This window comes from Ranitomeya imitator, chromosome 2, assembly GCF_032444005.1.
Source record: "Ranitomeya imitator isolate aRanImi1 chromosome 2, aRanImi1.pri, whole genome shotgun sequence".
In the NCBI taxonomy this organism is placed as follows: Eukaryota; Metazoa; Chordata; class Amphibia; order Anura; family Dendrobatidae; genus Ranitomeya; species Ranitomeya imitator.
The window spans coordinates 278505550-278525705 of NC_091283.1; the positions used below are offsets into that span (position 1 = coordinate 278505550).

Genomic DNA, 20156 nt, shown 5'->3' on the forward strand with positions numbered 1-20156 from the left:
CTGATGATGTCACATTAAATCATTCTTATCTATGGGAATAAGATGGACAGAACTGGAGAGGTGAGGACTATGGAAATTTCTGTAGTGAGATTTATTAATTTGTCTCTCCATAACCAGGATTACACGGTAGTGAAGAAGACCTCTAGTGAGAGCTGTCAGGACCCTGTGTCTGAGGGATGGGGAAGACCCCTGAGCCCAATCATGAGGCCTCTACCTCACCTGATACATGAGAACTTCAATGACCGGAAGATAATAGAACTCACTTACAAGATGATTGAGCTACTGACTGGAGAGGTGACACTGCTGGGAATGCTGGGACATTATACAGTAATGCTATGATGGGATCATTGACGGTATCATTGTATGTGTCAGGTTCCTATAAGGTGTCAGGATGTCTCCGTCTATTTCTCCATGGAGGAGTGGGAGTATTTAGAAGGACACAAAGATCTGTACAAGGACGTCATGATGGAGTTTCCTCAGCCCCTCACATCACCAGGTAATAGACAGGACTAAATGCACACAGCCTATAATTATCTGTATGTAAAGAATGAATTCAGTCCCTGTATGTGTTTCCTCCAGATCTATCCAGTAAGAGGACAACACCAGAGAGATGTCCTCATCCTCTTCTTCCAGAGGACTGTAAGCAAGAAGATCCCATTGTTCCTCAGGATCATCAGGTAGATGGAGAGGGGTCATGAGATCTCCCCTATGATGTGTAGACGGCTGTGAAGGTCTTGTGCTCAGTCTTGTTTTATCCACCAGTATTCTATGTTTTATAGTTGTGTAATGAGAACGGTGGAGATGGCAGGATTAGAGCTGATCATAGATGTGACTTCTCCATCTGTCTGTGACTTTTACAATATTTGTTTCAGGGTGAAGATCTGACCCATATTAATACTACAGAGACGTGTGTGAGGGGTGATGAGCGGTGTAAAGAGGAGATTCCTACATATGGCTACCCAGGTGAGTAGTGACCACTAAATACAGAGAAGTCACAGATTCTTCTCAGTCACCGGCTGTGGCTGCTTTATCAGTCGTGTAGTTCTTTTAAATCACATAGTTTTTATTAAAGCATATGACACGCCAGTAACAGTCTGACACAATTTCCAGACAGGTACAATGAATACAAAACCTATTAATACATTTTCATTTAATGAAAACAACTCACTTACCCCTGCCGGGTTCCCCTATATAAAGGGAAATTCCCTGACAAGAGCCCATTTACCCGTATCCTGGCTCTTGTAGACGCATATAACAATTGCACCCTCCTTATAAATCTCTCGCCAAAACCCATAGCCTTCATGACCACCCACAAATACCGCCACTCCACAGTATCAAATGCCTTAGCGGCATCTAAAGACACCACAACCCTCCGACCCATATTGTCCGCCTTTACCTGCATATTAAGAAATAATCGTCTACGGTTACATGCGGTAGAACTATTGGGCATAAATCCGGATTGGTCCCGATTTATAGTGTCGTTATCACCTTGTTATATCAATAACCAATATCTTGGCCAACATTTTAATATCTGACGTTAATAACCAAATTGGGCGATAAGAAGCCGGATCCTTACCCTGTTCTTGCAACACTAAAATTCTTGCCTCACGAATGGACCGCAGCAACGCCCCCACCACCATACACCTTCAACAAGGCGTGAAGCAATACCTCTTTATATTTTTTTATACACCTCCCCCTGAATCCCATCCACCCCTGGGGCTTTATCATTGGGCATAGAGGCCAGTGCAGCATCAAGCTCCTCAAGAAGACCCCGATCTGCCTCTGAGAGTCTGGGGAGCTGTACCTCTGCCAAGAAACCATCCACCTCCTCCATCGTTGGCTGAACCCGTTATTTATAAATATCCGAGTAATACTCCATCATCACCTCCAAAATTGCTTTGCAACCAGTATAGTCCTTCCCATCCTTTCTCTTCAAAGAGACTATATGTGTGGAGTCTCTCTGAGCCGCCACTATTCTAGAAAGATGACCCGCCCTGTCCCCCTCCTCAAAGTGTTTAGCAGTTTGAAACATTCTCCTACGTTCCGCCTTTTTCATTGCCATCTGACATACTCTATTCTGCGCTACCTTCAACTTTCCCTGTGCTTCTGGGGACTGATCGTTGATTAATGCCTCCTCAGCCTCCTCCAACTCTCATCGTCATCTGATCCTTCCTGCCCATTTCTACCTTGACTCGGGATATCTCTTTAATGCAGAGCCCTCTGAAATAGGCCTTCATTAGGGTTGAGCGACTTTTAACTTTTATAGGGTCGGGTTTCACGAAACCCGACTTTCTCAAAAGTCGGGTCTAGTGAAATCGGCCGATCCTATAGAAAAGTCGGGGTCGGCCGAAACACGAAACCCAATGCAGTGCATTGGGTTTCTAATGGTTCCCATTGTCTGAAGGAGAGGAAACTCTCATTCAGGCTCTGGGATCCATATTTAAGTGTAAAATAAAGAATTAAAATAAAAAATATTGCTATACTCACCGTCTGACGCGCCCTGGTACTAACCGGCAGCCTTCATTCCTTTGAATCAGCGCGTGAAAGACCTTAGATGACGTCGCGGCTTGTGATTGGTCGCGCGACCGCCCATGTGACCGCTCACGCGACCAATCACAAGCCGCGACGTCACCGAAGGTCCTTCAAGCGCTGATTCTTAGGAAGGAAGGCTGCCGGAAAGAAGCAGGGTGCATCCGAGGGTGAGTATATTCCTATTAGGTATATACTCACCCTCGGAACCCCAGCACAGATGAGGATGCTGACCCCCCCTAGAGTATGCTGAATATGTGGCATGATATCCCACCCACCCATCTTTTAGTCAGAAAATGCGTTCTCTCCTTCACCTTATGAGTCTCCTACAGAAAAATCACTGACGTCTTAGCATCATTCAGAGATTTAAACACATCTTCCTGCTTCACTCTGGACGCCAAACCCCTAACGTTCCAACTCACAATTCTCATTCTTCCAGACATTTTCCCTCCACAGAACATTTTATCCCGCATTCTTTCATCCAGTCGTAGCTGAAGTCACAACCACAGTAACCATGGCGATGTACATTATGCAAATATTTCCCCAAACCCCACACCCCTCCCCTTCCACACAACAGAAAAACACCCCCAACAAATCCCCATCCCATCCTTCCATCCTCTCCTAACACGGAGGAGAGCGCACTTAATCCGGAACAGTCTGTTAACCCCTTCCAGCAGTCCCTCAACTTGTCCCAAACTATTGGGACTCTCGCATGACTTGTGGATTGCGGCCTATTTAAATTTTCAAAACGTAGTCGTGTAGTTCGGTCGTATCACGATCGTGTGATCACCATTTTACCTCTAGAGTAGAACATTCTCTTCCATCCGAAAATGTTGAAATGATTTTGTGAAAGCCCTTTCCTATAGAACTTACAACCTGGAGGATCCACCTACTTCCTGGGATTAGGAGACGTTGACCGTTACCTGCCCAGATCTGTAAACTACAAAGCCAAATAGCAGTGTACATAGAATGTGCTCACAAGCTAGAAAATCATTTGAAGAAAAATATTATGATGATCCTCTAAGGCTGGGGTCACATTGCGTTTTGGTCAGAGCGCTAACGGACAGCGTTGCACGGCGAAATTAACGCCATGCAACGCGTCCGTTAGCGCTCCCATTGCCCGCAATGTACCAGCGCATTGCTAGCGCGTGTCATTTTCGGCACGCGCTAGCAACGCGCCGGTCTTTTGTAGCGCGCCTCGGACGCTGCTTGCAGCGTCCGCGGCGCGCCCGAGGTCCGTTCCCCGCTCTCGCAGATCGGGGATCTGCGAGAGCGGGGACGTTAACGCGACCCCGAAACGCGACCCTTTAAAAACATTGCGTTAGCGCAATCCGCTAGCGCTAAACGGATTGCACTAACGCAATGTGACCCTAGCCTAAGAGAAAGCGGAGGGTAATGATGGTGGTGGCTTCCTAGAATTCCGATTAGGTATGAGCGAATGTGCTCAGTGATACTCGGATATCACTTGATTATCTGGGTGCTCGGATGTGCTCGTTACTCGGCAAACATTAGCCGGTGCTCGATTTCGAGTCCCCACTCCGCTTGTGTGGTGACTGTTACACAGCCAAAAAACATGCGGGGATTGCCTGCAGGTCACTGTAATGCTATAGCCATCTTAGTAGTGGCATTACACTCATTCCTTGCTGTGTGACATCATCATCAGGGGGTTGTTAAAATGGTATGAGGCGTCAGGCTCTGCACAGTGACGCCATTGCACAGCTCTGTGACAGTTGTTATTGGAGGGAGAGAGTGCTTGTCCAGGCGTGTGTGCGCAGTACAATGTCTGAGTCCTGTTGTGTAGATACTGAAGCTGAACCATCATACTAACAGCCCTTCTAATCTTGTGCTTTGAAGTTTGCATCAGATACAGCTCTGGCAAAAATTAAGAGACCACTTCAAAATTTTCAGTTTGTCTGAATTTTCGCTTTATAGGTATATTTTTGAGTTTAAATTATTATTATTATTATTTATTATAGTGCCATTTATTGCATGGCGCTTTACATGTTAGGAGGGGTATACATAATAAAAGCAAGTACAATAATCTTAAACAATACAAGTCACAACTGGTACAGGAGAAGAGAAGACTCTGCCCGTGGAGGGCTCACAATCTACAAGGGATGGGTGAGAATACCGTAGGCGAGGGTAGAGCTGATCGTGCAGCAGTTTGGTCGATCGGTGGTTACTGCAGGTTGTACGCTTGTCAGAAGAGGTGGGTCTTCAGGCTCTTTTTGAAGGTTTCGATGGTAGGCGAGAGTCTGATATTTTGTGGTAGAGGGTTCCAGAGTAGGGGTGATGTGCGAGAGAAATCTTGTATACGATTATGGGAAGAGGGGAGTAGAGAAAGAGATCTTGTGAGGATCGGAGGTTGCATGCAGGTAAGTACCGGGAGACGAAGTCACAAATTTATGGAGGAGACAGGTTGTGGATGGCTTTGTATGTCATGGTTGGGGCTTTGTACTGGAGTCTCTGGGCAATGGGGAGCCAGTGAAGGGATTGACACAGGGGAGAGGCCGGGGAATAGCGGGAGGACAGGTGGATTAGTCGGGCAGCAGAGTTTAGAATAGATTGGAGGGGTTTCGAGAATGTTCGAGGGGAGGCCACAGAGCAGGAGGTTGCAGTAGTCTAGGCAAGAGCTGATGAGGGCATGGACTAGGGTTTTTCCAGATTCTTGGTTTAGGAATGTACAGATCCGTGAAATATTTTTGAGTTGAAGGTGGCAGGAAGTGGAAAGGGCTTGTATATGTGGTTTGAAGGAGAGATCAGTGTCAAGGATTACCCCGAGGCAGCGAGCTTGTGGGGCAGCTGTTTACTGTAATGGATAGGTTCGTTGGGGGATGGGGTTGCGTGAGATGGGGGAAAGATGATGAATTCTGTTTTGTCCATGTTAAGTTTCAGAAATATAGCGGAGAAGGATGAAATGGCAGACAGACATTGAGCATTGAGGGATTCTGGTTAGTAGGGTGGTGATATCTGGTCCAGAGATGTAGATCTGTATGTCGTGGGCATTGATGTGATACTGAAAGCCGTGAGATTCTGTGAGCTGTCCTAGGCCAAAGGTGTAAATGGAGAAGAGCAGGGGCCCTAGGACTGAACCTTGCGGGACATTTGTTGTTTTGTATTTATTTGCAGCAAATGAGAAATCGTCAAAATAATAAAAAAGAAACAGTGATTTCAGACCTCAAATGATACAAAGAAAACAAGTTTTAATTCATTTAGAAACAACATTACTAATGTTTTACCTCGGGAAGAGTTCAGAAATCAATATTTGGTGGAATAACCATGATTTTTACTCACAGCTTTCATGCATCTTGGCATGCTTTCCACCAGTGTTTCACACTGCTTTTGGATGACCTCACGCCACTCCTGGCACAAAAATTTAAGAAGTTCTAATTTGTTTGATGGCTTGTGACTATCCATCTTCCTCTTGATTACATTCCAGAGGTTTTCAATGGGGTTCAGGTCTGGAGTTTGGGCTGGCCATGACAGGGTCTTGATGTGGTGCTCCTTCATCCACACATTAATTGACCTTGCTGTGTGGCAAGGGGCATTGTCTTGCTGGAAAAACAGTTCTCAGAGTTGGGAAACATTGCCTGAGCTGAAGGAAGCAAGTGTTTTTCAAGGATAACCTTGTGTGCGGCTTGAATCATACGTCCTTCGCAAAGATTAACCTGCCTAATTCCAGCCTTGCAGAAGCATCCCCAGATCATCACCGATCCTCCACCAAATGTCACAGTGGGTACAAGACTCTGTGGCTTGTATGCCTCTCCAGGTCTCCGTCTAACCATTAAATGACCAGGTGTTGGGCAAAGCTGAAAATTAGAATCATTAGAAGAGATTACCTTACTCCAGTCCTCTATGGTCCAATACTTATGGTCTTTAACAAACTTCAGCCTAGCTCTCCTTTACTTCTCATTGATGAAAGGCTTTTTTCTAGATTTACATGACTTGAAGCCTGCCTTTAGAAGCCTGTTATGACATTACTTTAGGCCATTCCTAGCACTTGTTTTGCAGTTCAACTTGTCCTATTGCAAGAGGATTGTGAAGACCACAGCAGGGTTTTTTATACTTTCCCTCATTTAATAAGATTTGGTTCAGGTGATCACCTAATCAGAAGCACATTAAGTAGAATGAGGTGTACTTTGGTTGGAATTCAACTGACACTGGAATGGAATGGCTGTCAGGCATGTAGAGATGGTAATTTTAAAAAAACTGTGCAGTGGTTTCTTAATTTTAGCAGAGCTGTACAAATTGCATTTAGGTTAGGGCTGAAGAGAGAGTTACAGGAGCAGGGAGAGTGGCTGAATGCAGTCTGTAGGCAGTGTTTAGGGCTTTGCAGTCAGTTGCTCAGTTTATAGCTGTGGTAGTTGATTTTTTTTTTTTGTTAGAAAAATTGTTATACACTGTGTTCCAAATTATGCAAATTGGATTTAAGTGTCATAAAGATTTAATTGTCTTGTTTTTCAAATAAACTCATGGATGGTATTGTGTCTCAGGGCTCAATAGATCACTGAAATCAATATTAAACACATAATTGTCCAGGTGATTCTAATTAAAGGAAAACTACTTAAAAATTATGTTCCACATTATTAAGCAGGCCACAGGTTTCAAGTAATATAAGAACTAAAAAGGATCTCTCTGCTGCAGAAAAGCATTAAATAGTGCAATGCCTTGGACAAGGTATGAAAACCTTAGATATTCCATGAAAACTTAAGAGTGGTCATCATACTGTGAAGAGATTTGTGACTGAAACAGAGCACAGACAGAGTTCATGCAGATAGAGGCATAATGAGGAAGGTTTCTGCCAGACAAATTCATGGGATTAAGAGAGCAGCTGCTAAAATACCATTACAAAGCAGCAATCAGTTATTTGAAGCTGGTGCCTCTGGAGCCCCTTGTACCTCGAGGTGTAGGTTCGTTTAAAGGCTTGCTGTGGTGCATAAACCTAATATTCAGCCACCCTTAAAGGGAACCTATCACCCCGTTTTTTCAGTATGCTATAAAAATACCGTTAAATAGGGCCTGAGCTGTGCTTTACAATAGGGTATTTTTTGTCCTCTGATTCCCCACCTATGCTGCCGAAATACCTTACAAAAGTTGCCGTTTTCGCCTGTCAATCAGGCTGGTCTGGTCAAAGGGGCGTGGTCACAGCGCTGTTTCTCCCCCACATCTTGCTTATGTTCCCGTTGGTGGCGTAGTGCTTCTCGCATGCGCAAGTGCCGAATGCACTGCGAAGCTGTAGAAAAAGAGCGCGCTCTCCGCTATTCAGCGGTTTCTCGGTGGGCGCGGCCATCTTCCTGAGGCTGCGCGTGCACAGATGGAGTGTCCTGCTTCCCGGGGCTTCAGGAAAATGGCCGCGGGATGCCGCGCGTGCACAGATGGAGATCGCGGCGGCCATTTTCCTGAAGCCGAGATGCAAACTCGGGCCAGAATCATGGGGAAACAGCTAGTAGGACGCTTTAAGGTTCCTGAAGGTGTGAAAATGACCTCTGCAAAGTATTTAGAGTTTCTGACTGACAACTTTCTTCCATGGTCTAAAAAGCAGAAATGTGCCTTCAGGAGCAAAATCATCTTCATGCATGACAATGCACCATCTCATGCTGCAAAGAATAACTCATTTATTAAGTCATTGGCTGCTATGGGCATAAAAGGAGATAAACTCATGGTGTGGCCACCATCTTCACCTGACCTCAACCGTACAGAGAACCTTTGGAGTATCATCAAGCAAAAGATCTATGAGGGTGGGAGGCCGTTCACATCAAAACAGCAGCTCTGGGAGGTTATTCTGACTTCATACAAAGAAATACAAGCAGAAACTCTCCAAAAACTCACAAGTTTGATGGATGCAAAAATCGTGAAGGTGATATCAAAGAAGGGGTCCTATGTTATCATGTAACTTGGCCTGTTAGGAGGTTTTGGAGTTAAATAGCTTTTTGTTCATTGAATGTGACCTCCTAAAGCTGCAAATTCCACAAATGAGCATTTTCAGTTCTTTAAATCATATCAAATGTTTAGAAATTCTACTGTGCCTAATAATTTGGAACAGTGCATTTTGAGTTTTTATTTATGTTGGAGATTATACTGTTATCATTGGGAGGTTTGTACAATAAAATTCGATGTATAATCTAACGGATGATGACTTTTATTAGACTGACTGTCATTTACACTGACCATTTAGCAAAATCCGAGAAAAATATCATTTGCATAATTTGGAACACAGTGTATATGGTGATCCATAGTGTATTACATGCTTTGTGGTTCATTTCTCCTTCGCCTCATTTGGGGACACAGACCGTGGGTGTATGCTGCTGCCACTAGGAGGCTGACACCAAGTGACACAAAGAAAGTTAGCTCCTCCCCTGCAGTATTCACCCTCCTACTGGCTCTCAGCTAACCAGTTCTTTCTTAGTGTCTGTAGGAGGCACATGGGTCTGGTTCAGACCCCAACGTTTTTATTTTATTTTTTACTTTTCTGAAAATTTTTATTTTTTAATTAATGGAGTGAAGGGGGCGACGGATGCTTTCAAGGTTCCGATCTCCCCCGAATCATCAACAGGCGAGCATGGCGAGTATACTTCCCCGTAACCTCTCCTGCGACTTGGGAAGCCATGCCTGAGCTATCTTAGGGGCGACGGTTCCTTTCAGGGCGCCGATCTCCCCTCACCAGCAACAGATGGAAACCCGGAGTGTCGCCTCCATGTACCCCCTTCTGAGCCAGGCTACAGCCAGACACAGCCCTGTGAAATCCTGGGGGGAGTGAACCCTTAGGATACACAGAGGCCCCTATGGCATCCATGCTGCTCCCACTGCACCACCACTGATTAAACAGCGGTGCTGCAAGGAGCTGGACGGCCCCTCTCCTCCTCCCTTCTAAAAGGGGATGGTGGATGGAGGGTTCCTGCACCGTCTACAACCCTCACCTGCAAGCAGAGTGCCGGCTCTGCCTTCTCTCCAGCTCCAGCGGCAAGTTTGGGAACCCGGGGGGCTCCTGCAGCGCGATCCTCTGGACTTTCTGGCCAGCATCCCTTCCCCGCTGTCGTGCTTCTAATTTAGTCCCCAGCTTCGGCCCGCGCTAGGCCGCAAGTCGATAACCCCAAAAATTAGTCCCCGTAAGCCGGTTACTGTTCCAGCAGGGGAACTGAGGTCGCACGCTGACAAATTTAGCCCCCGGATCGCGGCCTGCTCCAGGCCACAAGCCGGTATCTCTGCCTGTGTTCCGGCGGCAAAAAACTTTAGCCCCCGGCTTTTGGCCTGCACTAGGCCCCAAGCCGGTAACTGTTCTAGCAGGCACCGAAAAATTTAGTCCCCAGCTTGCGGCTGTTTAGGCTTCAATCCGGAGACGCTGCCCACGCTATGGCGCCTTGTGGCGGCCCCTCCCACGATTCTGGCGCTTCTCGTGCAAAACGAGAGGAGCCTGTTGTGTTCTCGGGGGGCCATCTTCCATCTTCCTAGTCCCCCCCCCCCCCCCCCCTCATTTCCTCTGGAAATGGATCCTGTATTTGGGCACTGAGATCGTTGCTACTCTGCAACAGGAACCAATTCAGCGTTGGCCACAGGTGCAGGATCTGGGACATATCTGCTCAGGATAAGGGACGCAACCCCCCCTTCCCTCAGCGGTATCCCCTTCTACCATTTTCTGTAAGTAGCCCTGTAAAATGGCTCAAGAAAGCGTACTTTAGGACTTATAGTATGCAGGCTTCTAAACGGAGAGCTTTAAGTTCAAATCTCAGCAAAGCCTTACAACAACTCTAATATGACTTTTTCAGTCTCTTCTATTTCACCGCATGTAAATCCTGCCAGCCTGCTTTTATCCCAAAGCGCAGAACTCGACACTCTGCAAGCCGGCGATCTCTAATATGCTCAGGAGCCCCTGACTGTCACAGAGTCCAGGGTTCTTAGTTCCGTTAAGCAGGTATCATCACTGTTTGACTCTCCAAAGCCATTGGATCCCTCCATGGATCGCTGATCCCATCACTGAGGTGGATGGATCCTCTCATACCAGGGGGCTGTCGGCTAGCAGGGGCCGCATGCATTCCAGATACCTGCAGGCATCTGGAAAACGGACATGTAGTACGTCTACTAAGCTATGATGTGTCTTGGCATCCGCGACCACTGCTCCTCGCTCTAGCGAACAGGATTTACTTATTGAACCCGTCTCCCACACTCCGTAGGTTGACGAGGACTCTGGTTCTGCTCATACTGTTCTTCAAAGGATGCTCTACATAGGAATGCCTGGGATGATTTTTAGAGGTGACGGGTCCCTTAAAGAGCACCGATCTCGCCTCCCCACCTATATTCAAGATCATGGAGTGGTGCCCCCATATCCTCTCCTGCGATGTAGGATGCAATTCCTGGACTATTTTTTTAAAGGAGACAGGTCCCTTAAAGGGCACCGATCTCCTCACACTGGCAACAGACGAGCACATGGAGTGTCACCTCCATGTATTCTCTTCTGCAGCCAAGCCTAACACAACGAGCCTTGTCCACCCAGAGACCTGAACTCTGTGGATATACAGAGGCACCCTTTTTGGCATCCGAGCACCCCCCTCTGCATCACCACTATTTTATAGCAGAAGGCGGACAATCCCTTTCCACTCCCCTGTTAAGAGGATGGTGGATCAAGGGTTCATCATTTCAACTCTGCATGACTTGTTAGTCACCCGCACAGGGGTGTCCGAATAAGTGACCGTCAAAGAAAGCGGCGCTAGCAAGAGATGGCTTTTTTCCTGACCTGCTGGATGCAGCTGTGCATTCTGCCACTTGGCAGATTAACCTGGGTAGAATCTCCTGTGGTATACCTACCGGTATCCCTGCTCGATGGGTCATCTATTAAAAAGACAACGGACTGTCAGACTGTCAATCTGGTTCGTTTCCGCCTTGTGGCCTCCGGTTCAGCGCTCTACCCTTCCTTAGCCGCCGCGTGTGTTGTCAGGGCAATGGTTTCCTGATCAGAGGCCTTCAATATTTTCTTTTCCAACAGTAACCTTTTCCCGAAGACGGTACAGCTGGTCAGTTGGGCAAGCAGACTAACTGCTTCGCGCCTCTCGGATGTATCTACCTGCGCGGCGCTGTCAGTAGCAAATGCCATTACACTCAGAAGGACATTAAAGCTCAGAGAATGGAAACGTACTCTGCGTTCAAAAGGCCTCTGACATCACTCCCTTACCAGAGTGATCGGTTATTCGGTGAGAAGTTGGGAGTGTTCCTAATGCAGGAACAAAAGTTTGCATGTTTCCTATAGACCAATCAGTAGTGGATCAGTTGTCCAGGACGGTCTAGATCTAAGGGATCTTGGTTCCAAAAAGGGGACCAATAAGTAAAACCTACCCTGAATCTCAAACTTCTACCAATCTTGACAAGGTCCTCCTTCTTCGGATGGAGTTCCTCCGCTCAGCCATTACTTCAACGGAAAAATGTGGAGTTTCTCACATCCACCAACATTTGGAATGGTTACATTCACATTCCTATGTCTTCCCCGCTTCAAAAATTCCTTCGCTTTCCCTTTCGCGAACAGCATTTTCAAATCACGTCCTTGTCCTTCAGCCTTGCTACCGCACCCTTAGTGTTCGCAAGGATTATGACAGCCGTTATGTTCCTCTTGCACCCTAGAGGCGTGGTCGTCCTGCCCTATCTGGTCGACTTTCTAGCCGCTCTTCCAGCCCTGCGCTGAGTCATCTATATCCCTTGCAATACCCTCTCTCTCCTGGGCTGGTAGCTAAACAGACAAGTTTTTCCCTCATTTCCAGCCCAGCAAATATCCTTTTTGAGGATGATCCTGGAATCTTCCAGAACGTCTGTGATTCTGCCTTGAGACAAGGCCGTTGTCCTTCAATAGGGAGCTCGCGCATTTGTCCTCTCTCCCCTCATTCCATTCACTTTGGTAGGTGGGTTCTGAGGGAAATTGGTGACGACAATGGAAGCGGTTTCCTTCGCTCCTCTCTTTTCCTGCAGGTCAATCAGGCTTTCAGGGGGTAGCCTCTGAGCTCCTTCCTCATCCAGGGGAGATCCTTTCTCCCGGGTTCAGCGGTTATTTGTGACTGCTCATTGCTCTAGGGATCCGAACGATACGGCTAATACTACAGCAGGTCCACTGCCTTTTGGTGGGTCACCCCATCCGATTCAACCTGACAATCCCACATCTGTGCCATACGTCAATCATCTAGCACATGCCCACGGTCGGGCGTCATGGTCGAGGTACCTCACATTCTCTGTCGGGCCACGATCTATCATTCGGTGATCTCGACACTACACATCTCAAGAGTAGAACTCTGGGCGGCAGACGCCGTCAGGGTCCCACCTCATGTGAGTGGGAACTTCACTCGGAAGTCTTCCATCAGATCTGTCTTCTCTAGAGCACTCTAGATGTAGGTCGGATGGCGTCCAGACTGAACGCCAATGTACTCTACGTTCATGGTTCGGCCTCCAGATCTAAAAGCCATCGCAGTATATGCTCTTGTTCTTCCATGGTTCCATTTTCCATACACCCTCTTCCACTACTTCCGAGATCTTCTCGGAAGCGGGAAGGGCCCCAGTGATCCTGGGAGATCCTCACTGACCATGTCAGGTTTTCTCGATTGCAGAACTAGCATTTTTTCCATCTTATTGCAACAAACTGCAAATATGGACTTCCTCGCAGGGAGTTTTCACCTGTGGTTCTCCCCTATCGCATACCATTCGACCTTTGGGACCTTAATGTTCCTAGGAGTATTACAGTAGACTCCTTTTTTGATCCGAACAGACTTTACTATCAGGAAGGTCGCCCCCTTTTTTTTCTCTGATCTCCTCATCCTGATGAGTATTCGTAGCTAGCCTCTGTTCTTTCAGACTTTTTTTTCCCTTATTACCATCAAGGCAAGGTTGCCCTCAGGCCATCCCCGTCCCTTGCTACCAAGGTGGTTTGGTATTCCCACAGTTATGAGGGTATCGTTTTTCCCTCATCTCTTTCCACAGTAGTCCACAAAACGGAATGGGTTCCCCATATCTGGATGTGGTGCATGCTCTATGTAGGTTTCTTGGTTTCTAGGCACCAGGCGTCAGCAGGGCACGCCTGCAACCTTGCCGGTTCATCCAGTCTGCACACATTCCTTAAGCACTATAATTTCCAACCCTCCACATATTTGAGTCTGGTGAGGCGGACTCTGCAGGCCGCGGTGGCGCACTTGTAAGTAGCAGTTTCACAAGGCCTGATCTGATGATGTTCCCACCCAGGGACTGCTTTGGGACGTCCCACGGTCTGTCCCCCCCAATGAGGCGAAGGAGAAATCGGGATTTTTGTGTGCTCACTGTAAAAATCCTTTTCTCCAATGCATTCATTGGGGGACACAGCTCTCACCCTATTATTAGCTTGTGCTTGTTTTTTTTTTATAATTTGTCATGCTGTATTCTCATATACTCTCATATATAATGTGACATGCTATACTCTCATGTATTGTTATTGTTATTGATCTCCTACTGCTATTGCACCGAACTGGTTAGCTAAGAGCCAGCAGGAGGGTGTATACTACAGAAGAGGAGCTAACTTTCTTTGTATCACTTAGTGTCAGCCTCCTAGTGGCAGCAGCATACACCCACGGTCTGTGTCCCCCAATGAATGGCTCGGAGAAAAGGATTTTACAGTGAGTACACAAAAATCCCTATTTTGTTGTTATATAACATTCCAAAAAAGTGTTGAAAATTTTTTTTGTATTCACTTCCTCATCCATGGAGAATTCCGTGCTCTTGAGCACGTTGCTGTGCTGTATAACACTCCAAAAAAGTGTTCAAAAGTTTTCCAGATTCAATTAGTCATGAGGGAGTGACCGGAGGAATGTTGGAGCCAGAGAAACTTGCACAACAGCAGTAGTGGCAGGAGCCGAATTCTTTCCTGAAATCACCAAGGACTAACCCAGGCTGCACCCTTTACTGGTGAGGTTCTTGTGGACTGTGGTTGGGAGAGTCAGGATCCAGGAAGTGGTGAGCAGACTGTGGGACCAAGGGTGGTCAGAAGAGACAAGGAGGCGAGCCAGGACCAGGGCTGGAGAAATGCTATCGGGCCGACTATCCACAAGGTGCCTACAGTTGGCATCTCGGGTGAGGTCGCTGCGTACAACTGGCAGCGGAGATGGGAGTCCATAGAGGGGTTTAGGAACCATTATCACATCTAATTCAACCAGTGGGCAGTAGAGGAGGAACACTTGCCTTGAAGGCTGCAATTAGTTGTCTTGTTTCTCAAAATGGAGGGGCAACATCGCTGGTATGCACTTGGTATGATCTGAGAAAGAAGGGAGCAGGATCAACCCTTCTTGAGGAATGAACGGGCCTGGGAGAAGCTCCTTGACGCCGCTCGAGATCACTCCCAAGAGATCGTACTGTCCTTGGGGTTCTCCACCTCTTATGCGGGAGCAGGCGCTGGTGCAGGTGACACAGTTCTGTTTCCCATTTCTATATGTCAGGAGCTCCGCCACTGCCCATAACCAGGTCACTTACAGCCAAGGCACCTGGGAATAGGGCTCAAGGAAATGGGTGGAGGCAGTTGCTCAAGCCTCCCGAGGAAGGAGAAGAAGCTCACACCTGAAGAGGATAACTGCATTACCCTCCTTACAGTTTTTTCCTGGCTTTGCACATTTTGCTAAGCCTTTTTTGAGTGTAAGAGTACCACAATACATTTTAAAAATATTTGAATGAGGCTTTCCACTTGTTGTCTTTCAGTGGTCTATGGATTACCTTCCATATGTTTCCTTGCTTTGCACTTTCTGCAAAGCTTTTATGACTGTAGAAGTACATCAACTACACTATCAAAATATTTACTTAAAAAAATATAAAAAATTAAATTCTGGATTCAATTATTCAAATACATTTGAACGCGGCTTTTATTACATTACGGTGGTATATAACTACAGAAAGCGTTGAAAAATATTTCTGGATTTAATTAGTCATCCATATAGTATTTGGTGACATTTTGGTGATATATACAACTCTAAAAACGCTCTTCATAATTTGTCCGGATTCAATTAGTCATCCATAAAGCATTAGGTGTTTTCTGTTAAATTTCTATGGTATATGAGACTGCAAAGATAGTTCCAAAACTTTTTATGGATTCAATGATTAATTTATAAACTGTAAAACGAGGGTCTTGTAACATTATGTTGGTATGTAACGCTCTAATAAAGTGTTGAGAAAAATTTTAGGATTCAGTTAGTCCTCCATACAGTTTAACGTGCTTTGTGTAATATTACGGTGTTTTAAAATAAAAATAAAGAAAAAAAACACTTGGACTGGTACAATTCCCCAAATATGTTTGCTCCAAAACAGTTTTACAAATTTGGTTTTTCCAAAACTGACTATTGTGATATATACTGAAGAATTAGGTTTGTATGAAATTTCCTTAGTTAGAAATAATTTTTTTTTTTAAAAATGGCCTGCCATAGGTGTACACATTTGGTCCTTTGCTGCTCAGTCCACAGCCATCACTATTTGTACCCCTATTTGGAGTCATAGTAGTAACATAGTAACATAGTTAGTAAGGCCGAAAAAAGACATTTGTCCATCCAGTTCAGCCTATATTCCATCATAATAAATCCCCAGATCTACGTCCTTCTACAGAATCTAATAATTGTATGATACAATATTGTTCTGCTCCAGGAAGACATCCAGGCCTCTCTTGAACCCCTCGACTGAGTTCGCCATCACCTCCTCCTCAAGCAAGCAATTCCAGATTCTCACCGCCCTAACAGTAAAGAATCCTCTTCTATGTTGGTGGAAATACCTTCTATCCTCCAGACGCAAAGAATGCCCCCTTGTGCCCATCACCTTCCTTGGTATAAACAGATCCTCAGCAAGATATTTGTATTGTCCCCTTATATACTTATGCATGGTTATTAGATCGCCCCTCATTCGTTTTTTTTCTAGACTAAATAATCCTAATTTCGCTAATCTATCTGGGTATTGTAGTTCTCCCATCCCCTTTATTAATTTTGTTGCCCTCCTTTGTACTCTCTCTAGTTCCATTATATCCTTCCTGAGCACCGGTGCCCAAAACTGGACACAGTACTCCATGTGCGGTCTAACTAGGGATTTGTACAGAGGCAGTATAATGCTCTCATCATGTGTATCCAGACCTCTTTTAATGCACCCCATGATCCTGTTTGCCTTGGCAGCTGCTGCCTGGCACTGGCTGCTCCAGGTAAGTTTGTCATTAACTAGGATCCCCAAGTCCTTCTCCCTGTCAGATTTACCCAGTGGTTTCCCGTTCAGTGTGTAATGGTGATATTGATTCCTTCTTCCCATGTGTATAACCTTACATTTATCATTGTTAAACCTCATCTGCCACCTTTCAGCCCAAGTTTCCAACTTATCCAGATCCATCTGTAGCAGAATACTACCTTCTCTTGTATTAACTGCTTTACATAGTTTTGTATCATCTGCAAATATCGATATTTTACTGTGTAAACCTTCTACCAGATCATTAATGAATATGTTGAAGAGAACAGGTCCCAATACCGACCCCTGCGGTACCCCACTGGTCACAGCGACCCAGTTAGAGAATATACAATTTATAACCACCCTCTGCTTTCTATCACTAAGCCAGTCCATTTACACACATTTTCCCCCAGACCAAGCATTCTCATTTTGTGTACCAACCTCTTGTGCGGCACGGTATCAAACGCTTTGGAAAAGTCGAGATATACCACGTCCAATGACTCACCGTGGTCCAGCCTATAGCTTACCTGTTGTGAATTCTGTGGCAGAGCTCCTTCCTGTGGTCACAAGTGGTACTTCGGCTGATTTTCTCTGAGCTTCCGTTGGTGGAGGAAAGTGGTACTGCGGCTTCTGAGTTTCCTTCCTCAGGTGATGTGGTGAAGTCGTTAGGTGCTGCTCTATTTAACTCCACCTAGTGCTTTGATCCTGGCCTCCAGTCAATGTTCTAGTATTGGACTTGTTTCCTCCTGGATCGTTCCTGTGGCCTGCTGCTCTGCATAGCTAAGTTCCGCTTTTGTTATTTTTGTTTGCTGTTTTTTCTGTCCAGCTTGCTTATTTTGTTTTTCTTGCTTGCTGGAAGCTCTGGGACGCAGAGGGTGTACCTCCGTGCCGTTAGTCGGTACGGAGGGTCTTTTTGCCCCTTTGCGTGGTTGTTTGTAGGGTTTTGTGTTGACCGCAAAGTTACCTTTCCTATCCTCGCTCTGTTCAGAAAGTCGGGCATCACTTTGCTAAATCTATTTCATCTCTACGTTTGTCTTTTCATCTTACACAGTCATTATATGTGGGGGGCTGCCTTTTCCTTTGGGGTATTTCTCTGAGGCAAGGTAGGCTTATTTTCTATCTTCAGGCTAGCTAGTTTCTCAGGCTGTGCCGAGTTGCATAGGGAGCGTTAGGCGCAATCCACAGCTGCCTTTAGTGTGGTTGGAGAGGAGTAGGGATTGCGGTCAGCAGAGTTCCCACGTTTCAGAGCTCGTTCTATGTTTTTGGGTTATTATCAGGTCACTGTATGTGCTCTGACTTCTATGTCCATTGTGGTACTGAATTACGTAATCATAACACTTATACTCTTCATAAAAACTGATTAGATTGGTTTGACAGGAGCGATTTCTCATAAACCCATGCTGATATGGAGTTAAACAGTTATTCTCATTGAGATAATCCAGAATAACATCCTTCAGAAACCCTTCAAATATTTTACCAACAATAGAGGTTAGACTTACTGGCCTATAATTTAACTTTTAGAGCCCTTTTTGAATATTGGCACCACATTTGCTATGTGCCAGTCCTGCGGAACAGACCCCGTCGCTATAGAGTCCCTAAAAATAAGAAATAATGGTTTATCTATTACATTACTTAGGTCTCTTAGTACTCGTGGGTGTATGCTTTGGACCCGGAGATTTATCTATTTTAATCTTATTTAGCCGGTTTCGCACCTCTTCTTGGGTTAGATTGGTGACCCTTAATATAGGGTTTTCATTGTTTCTTGGGATTTCACCTAGCGTTTCATTTTCCACCGTGAATACCGTGGAGAAGAAGGTGTTTAATATGTTAGCTTTTTCCTCATCATCTACAACCATACTTTCCTCACAATTTTTTAAGGGGCCCACATTTTCAGTTTTTATTCTTTTACTATTGATATAGTTGAAGAACAGTTTGGGATTAGTTTTACTCTCCTTAGCAATGTGCTTCTCTGTTTCCTTTTTGGCAGCTTTAATTAGTTTTTTAGATAAAGTATTTTTCTCCCTATAGTTTTTTAGAGCTTCAATGGTGCCATCCTGCTTTAGTAGTGCAAATGCTTTCTTTTTACTGTTAATTGCCTGTCTTACTTCTTTGTTTAGTCACATTGGGTTTTTCCTATTTCTAGTCCAGGGGTGGGCAATTAATTTTGTCATGGGGCCGCATGAGAAATTTGGATGGTTTAGAGAGGGCCGGACTAATATAATATGGGGGCACAAGTGACAAATCAGGACAGTATGGGGGCCCATACTGTCCTGATTTGTCACTTGTGCCCCCATACTGTCCTGATTTGTCACTTGTGCCCCCATACTGTCCTGATTTGTCACTATTGGGGCACAAGTGACAAATCAGGACAGTATGGGGGCACGAGTGACAAATCAGAACAGTATGGGGCCCATACTGTCCTGACTTGTCACATGTGCCCCCATCATACTGTCCTTACTCCTGATAATTGTGCCCCACAGCCCCATACTGTCCTGTTTGTGCTGCCCCCATCCGCATTACCCCCAGGGCTGGCTGCTGCTCCCTCCCCCTCCTATCATGCATGCAGGCAGACAGGCAGGTGCCAGGCAGCTCCATCACCCGGTCCCCGCAGCATGGAGCACTTACCACCGGTGACCTCAGTACAGCCGCAGTGCCACACAGAACACCGGCGTCCGGCGGAACGGAGCAGCGCAGCAGCCTGTGTCACGCTGAGTGACGTCACCCGCTGCTGGCGCTTCCCTGATGCGGAAGTGCCAGCGGCGGTCAGCGCCTCTCAGCGGACAGGGGGATTGAATGCAGGGCGCAGAGGCGCAGGCGCTGGAGTGGCTGAAGGGAAGGGGAACCAGCGACGCGCAGCAGCTGCACTGTCTCTGGCAGCTGGCCGAGCGGTGTCGGGGGCGGCGGGCCGTTCACAATCGTCAGGCGGGCCGGATGCGGCATCTTGCCCAGGTCTGTTCTAGTCCTTTTATTCCCACAAGGTATAAACCGCTTACAGTGCCTATTTAGGATGTTCTTAAACATTTTCCATTTATTATCTGTATTCTTATTTCTGAGGATATTGTCCCAGTCTACCAGATTAAGGGCATCTCTAAGCTGGTCAAACTTTTTCTTCCTAAAGTTCAGTGTTTTTCTGACTCCCTGTGTTATACCAGCAAGTGTCCACTGTTCTCACCCGTGACCTTATTAACATGGTGTATTGCCAAGTTTTTAACACTAAGGTTCGGATACGGCTTTAAAGAATGGCTACTACTTGCGATCTAACGCAATTTTATTTAAAAATACAAAATGAAAGGAATAATATGATTGAATAGTATGATTGCATACACATTTGTATATTTTAAGATACAAAGTACATATAAGGATTAAATTCATGTAATGATTAAGTACATATACTCACATCATCCATCACCATGGGGCTTTTAAATATCATCTGTCTGGAAAATCAGAGAAGC

General features: G+C 45.8%; 1 pseudogene; it reads left to right on the forward strand.

The window, feature by feature from the left end:
- The window catches only part of LOC138666921 (oocyte zinc finger protein XlCOF6-like), a 33355-nt pseudogene that overhangs the window by 633 nt on the left and 12566 nt on the right, over nt 1–20156 (forward strand).